This window comes from Otolemur garnettii, unplaced genomic scaffold (assembly GCF_000181295.1).
Source record: "Otolemur garnettii isolate 467f Iridium unplaced genomic scaffold, OtoGar3 scaffold00013, whole genome shotgun sequence".
Taxonomy (NCBI): domain Eukaryota; kingdom Metazoa; phylum Chordata; class Mammalia; order Primates; family Galagidae; genus Otolemur; species Otolemur garnettii.
Window position 1 is genome coordinate 16,746,207 of NW_003852408.1, and position 6,584 is coordinate 16,752,790.

Consider the following 6,584-nt stretch of genomic DNA (forward strand, 5'->3'; position numbering starts at 1 on the left):
GACAAAAATCCCTTCTCTGCAAAAAATAGGGGTAAATTATTAAATATCTTTAAGATGAACTGTCAGGAAATCACTGCTCACACATAACTAACAAAGACATTATCATTATCTTTAAATTCCAACTTTCCCTAAAATAAACAGGTTCGCTAGTTTCCAAAAGATGAGTACTATAAGTTGAAAAATCTGTAGAACACTATAGGAAGTTTGAATGCTACTCAGGAACAGTTATCCTCCTAAATATCACAAGGTATTCTAAGATGAACGATACGGCATATTTTTGTTTGGTTTTAATGGAAAGTCACTAAAAGGCATAAATGGTACTCGTCTACCGGGTCTGCCCAAGGAGTTTTTGTTTCTACATAAGGAATTTGTCTACACTAAATATTGGCAACACCTGGAAATTTATAGCTTGCTGAACCAGAACAGATCTGAGTAAGCTTTCCTTGACTTTACAAGCTGCTGGCTACAATATTTCAGTATCTAAACTGAATTCAAAGACAAAACTTGCATTTTTATACATGTGAAAAATATATATATAAATATGCTTTTACATCCATGACTTTTGTAGATTTATGAGGACTTTTAAAGATGAACCATTGTGTTCCGAACTCTTTTGCATAAACTAAATTATGTGGTGTACAAATCAAAGTACTATTTACAAGAGAATTAAGAAGCTAATACAAATACCAGGTTTAAAAATAAAATTCTGAGTTCTTTTCTCTGTCATTTTATGATTCCTAGATCGTTTGCCCTTGTCATCTGAGCATTCTACCTGGGAAAGATATGTGAGAAGGGCCTTCAGGAGAGGAGGAGGGGAAGAGAGAGAAAAAGAAAGGCCATTCAAGAGATGAGAAGTACAGGGGAGATCAGGGCATAGTTAACATTAGTTGTTAATTAGATGGCAAGTTTGGCAAAGAATTCATGTCCCCTAATTCTATTCTTCTATGATTTAAGACTTAAAGCTGTAGCTTGTACAAACTGTTTATGCCACAATTAGACTATTTGAATTTGGATCATCAGGGTTTCAGCAAGAAACAGAACGCAGATGATTTTCACTTGCCAGAGTGTGGGCATGACCAAGGGATAAAGATGGGAGGTGAGGTTCCTAGGGACTAGCATGGTAGGAATTTTGTCACTCTTAGTCCGGTCAGTACAGGGGAGAATTCAAAAAGAGCCTTAGAGAACCACCTGGAGGGAACTATTGCGTTTCTAAAGCGATGTTCCTTCCCTTTGCTTTCCTACCCAATCCCCAGGGGGAAAAATATACATTCAATTCAATTCAAATTCTACCAAGTAAAGTAAATTAACAAGTACGGAATAAGATTTGTGTCAGATAAGGCTGAAATTTTTTAATCACTCTCCCTCTACCCTAAGAGCCAATTTTCATGCTTTGGGGCAACGCGTCTCCACTGAGAACACTCTCCAGATTTGTGGCACTGGAGCCAGAAACAGGGAGGGAGTGGGGGGAAAGGACTCTGAACCCTTGTCTTCCTGCCCTCTAGCAAGCAGAGGAGACAGTTGTACAGTCCAAAGGGTCAGGCCCTAGGCCCAGAGCAAGGCGCAACGAACTGGAGGAGGATAAAAGGTAACCAACCACCAGAGAATCTGTCCAAATTTCTTATAACTTGTATAGGATGAAGTGTCTTTGGCAAAAGCCACGTAGGTCTTGTTTAAGAACAGGAATTTTGTGTCAGGAAAACCATGATTTAAATTCCAGCTCTGTCCCTCTCTCCCAGCATAAGTTTAAAGACCATCTTTAAGCTCTGAGCGTCAGGGGAAAATGGAACTATTCATACCTATTTCTGGCAGTTGCTTTGAGAATAAAGTCAAATAACATATGCAGGGCACTCAGCGCTGTGCCCGGCTGGGGAGCCACTAAATGGGAGTTTGAGGGTATTTGTCATCTGCCCTTCTTTCCTTTTATTCCCTCACTTGACAGTTGCCAAGCACTTCCCCAAGGATGCACAGTGCCCAGTGTTGGGCAGACGGCGGAAACAAGACTCTGCCCCCATCAGACACGTAGTGCAGTGTTGAGTCAGTAGTAAGAAACTTCCACATTTGATTCAAAATGTCAAAACAAGTGGTGGCTCATGCCTGCAACCCTAGCACTCTGGGAGGAGTTTGAGACCAGCCTGAGCAAGAGCAAGACCCTCATCTCTGCTGAAATAGAAAACATTAGCTAGGGGTAGGGGGTGTGCCTGTAGTCCCAGCTACTCTGGGAGGCTGAGGCAGGAGGATTATTTGAACTCAGGAGTTTGAAATTGGTGTAAGCTAGGCTGATGCCATGACATTCTAGCCTGGGTGAGAAAGTGAGAGTCTGTCTCAAAAAACAAACAACAACAAAAATGCCAAACACAGTCTGGCTGTTTAGGGGAAACTTGTTCACAAACTAATGGCCTGGATGCAACAGTTAGACATTGACGCCTATCACTTAGCGCTGTGTGACATCTTTTGAATTAGTCTCGCGTTGAAGAAGTCATCCATGAAATTCTTTAGCCAATTACTTTTCCCATACCTTCATGCCACAAAGAGATGATGGTTTAATCCCTTGATAACACTCTCTCGGTATCTGCTGTAGTATCACAATTTCTACAAGACTAAGGCTTACAAAACTTTGTTTTAATTATTTTCCTATTCCTTATATCCTCACCTGTAAGAATGAAAGGGTAATAGTATTTACCTTAACAGGTTGCTGATGGTTAAATAAAAAACCGTATATGAAGTACTTAGTATTGGGTCTGGCTCAGAGTAAGCACTTAATAAAATCTAATTTAATTATTTCTATTTAGGTACTGAAATCTTTATGGCTTTCTGACTGCTTAAATGTGCATACATTTAGGCAATGTCTTAGTTTTTCACATTTAAACTAATAATGAATGGAAGTGTCCATTCCATCTCAGTAAAAGTTTCATAGCTAATGAAAGCATATATAAAATGTATCTAGAAAACGATTCAGTATGAATTTAGATGTAATTATATTTGTGCTTCCATGTTTATGATTCAGTTGAATATATGCTTAATTTATTATAGCTACTAAATTAATTATTTAGACACAAAGCATGACTACCGACAGCTGGTATCACAGTTGCCCTTGTTAGCGGAGTTTATTTAAGAGATAATGCCTATGGTTGTTTTTGAGCGGCTGACTCAACCGTCATGATTAGCTACACAGGAGAAGTTGACAGTATGTGAATGAATGTAAAGAGGATATAAAATAATTTAAATTCTGAAAATCATTTAAACTTAAAAAAAATGTTTCTACCTTTCAGACAAACAAATAGGACCTTCAATGCTGCCAACATATAATACAGCAAAAATTTTAAAAGGAGCAACAGCATACAAAAATGAAAATTTCCCAACTGTTACCTTTCTTGGAAAGTTAAAATGTTCTCTAACACACTTTGGTTAAGTGTGCCAGCTGCACGGCAGTTAGTTCCATTTTACTGGAGGAATTAAACTCCTTTACAAAGCCTTTTGGGAGTTACATCACTCTAATGAGAAAAGAGTATTCCCGTGAAGAAGCTCAAGCCATAGATTAAGGCTATGCCAAGTGCTGATTAAAAACCACAGGAACTTAAAATATAAACAAAATGCTTCATGGGTGAAACCTGGCTAGCTTTTAAAGCATAATTGAAATCTCTTATCAAGTATTTTCTCCCTAGTTGCAGGCACCCTGTCAGTTCTAGACAAACCCTCGGACTTCCCGCCCAGAGGGTGACACACAGGCCAGTGTGCTTTTCCTTCTCACACCTGGCCTTATTGAGCAGCCTTTTTGCAAAGTTGGCCGTTTTCAGGAGAAGAATGGCAGAATTCTATGCCAAAAAAAATCAAGATAAGAAACAAAACTACCCTAAGTTATCTCCATTCCCACCTACCCATAGAAGACATAAAAGTTTTGAAGATACTATGAGCTCTCAACACTGAAGTCCCACAATCAATGGCCTCCCTTCTGGAAGGACTGAAATACTTAACAGCACTATAAAAGCCAAAGGTTTTCAGGAAAAACAACCCCCCCATCCCCCCACCCCCGTGTAAATGTGACATCTAAATATAACATTTAGTATTTGACATTCACATTTAACATTAAACTGTAACATTTACTGTAACCCTTGGTGTCTTTAAGTCATTCCTTATCAGGGATAAGATTTTGTTTTTCAGTTTTGGCTAGGAGGATGGTTTATAATGTGTTAATAACACAAACTCACTTTTCACTTGGAAATATGTCTTTTAAAATTTGTCCCTTAAATTGTTTTAATTTCAAGCCTTCTAAATAGATCTGAGAAATTGTTTTTATGCTGAACCACATGTCTCCATCTCTAATCTTCGACTTGAACAAAGTCAATTTGATTCAGATTTCCATAAGTGTTCATGGTCCTCATTAAGCTTCTCCAGTAATAAAACATCCAAATGACACCTCCTCACCCCCCGCACAAACCCATGTGCTTTTTTTGTTGTTGTTACTGAAAATTCAAATTGTTTGACACACTAGGGAAATCCTATCACCATGGTAATTGAAAAGAGAAACAAGGCAGGGTCCTAAAAAAAGATCGGGTCTGTCTCTCCCTCCTCCATGCCGGGTCTGTCTCTCCCTCCTCCATGCCGGGTCTGTCTCTCCCTCCTCCATGCCGTCACACAAACACTAGGTTTCATAAGCAGTTACTGGTGGCGAAGAAAGAATCCCCTACTGTGTTTAAGGCAAACTTCCTCTTAGAAAAATGAAGAAAGGAGGACGCCTTGTGTATGTTGCTGCCACTTGGGAGTGAGTCCTTAAATCAAAATTGGGAGATGGTATGCATACGAAATAAATACTATTTTTTAAATCAATTCTTTATTTAAAAAATTTACTGAAGTGTAATTTACATACTATACGTCACTCATTTTAAGTGTGAAACTCCTTGTGTTAGAAATGTTTGCCAAATTGTGCAGTTGCCACTCCAATTTAGAACACCTATTTCCATTATCCTTAATAAGATTCCTCGTGTCCATTGGTAGATAAATGTTGTTTCCAGTCAGAGGCAAACAGGAATCTACTTTCTATCTTCGGAGGTTCCCTCTGTCACATCGCCCTTTCTGAATACAGATTTTAAAAAAAAAACAAATCCAAGGATATTTCCTACAAGTAGAAGGATACTGGTTACTGAAGAAGAACTAAGCCTGTCAAAATGGAATTCCTAGATAAGTCCAAAATGAGTCTCGTCAGTTGAGTTAGACAGAGTCTGTGTGGTCTTGATGATTTAATTATCTCCTCTGTTAGAGATAATAGACTTACAAAGTTACAAGGGATTTGATAATGAAAGAATACTGTAGCAAGCCCTGTTATCTTAACTAAGAAAATGTCTCCAACTCCAAAGTTAAAAAACAAAACCCAACTTTTAAGTAAAAGGGAAAACTCCCAAGCATTCCCATAAAATTCAGTCAGGTATGATTATATTTTTGGATGTGAGACAGAAATATAACAGTTCCTTAAACAAATTACATTTCTATGAGAATGAAATATAAAAGTTTCTTGTAAAAAGTTGGTGGACTTTAGTCCTCCAAGTTCTCATATGTATATTATTCTAGTGTATTTTGAGTACAGTAAATATATCAAACTATCATGGTTTTAGTGGACAAAATACTTTCCTGACCACTTATTTCCTTCTCCCAGAATCCATGTATTTTAAGAAAGCTGTAGCTTCAGGTTAATCTTGCTTACACCCGGATTTCCAGGTACCCTTCCCTCTAGAAGAAACACTCAGCTTCCCAGAAATTTACTAAGCATTTTACAAGGAGCCCTTTTATATTTGTAAGAGAAAACTGTTTTGTCAATTAATGATGAGAAAGACCAAAAAAACTCTCACTCAGACAGAATTCTAAATTTGGGGAAATCCATGGATGGCACTCTTTCAACTTGGAGTCTTGGTCACAAAGATTCCTCAAGAGGTTATTTTATACTACTTGTAGGAAACTGATATTTGCTGTGGTTTTTTTTTGTTTTTAATTCCTTGCATGAATAAAAACAAATGTTAGTTTTGTGTCTTTAATGTGTTGGACATTTTATAGACCATAGAGTTCAAATTACCCCTATGGCAGTTACTGGAGGTGGAACTTTTGGAAGAAACAAGTACTTTGCAGGAATAAACATTTTGCTAGTAGCTTTCCTGTGTTCTCTGCAATCCCAACACAAGAAGGCAAACTTTCAGTTTGGGTCCCTCAGGAGCTACTGTGGAAGTTGTGGACTCCTCCCTTTGAAGAGCTTTAAAACCAAAGTGCTTGTGTTTGAAGGGGCAAAGAACAAATGTGAGGAGTTGCTAAGTGCTAGAGACTTCTTGATTCCCTTTCCCTTCTCTTGAGTTTAGCGGGAAAGATAGAAGATCCTTAAATGGAAACTTTCCACATTCTTGGAGTAAATAACAATTAAAATGTTAAAAATCTGATGGCGGGGGCCGGGCAGGGGGCAGATTCTGTGATCTGTGATGGAACTGGTGTCTGCAAAAAGAAAATGCCAAATAAACACAAGATAGAGTTCGGCTGCAGGAGGGCAAGACAATCGATGGTCTCCCGCCGCCCCCCACCCCCCCGCCACCCTCTTCCCGTCGGCTTTT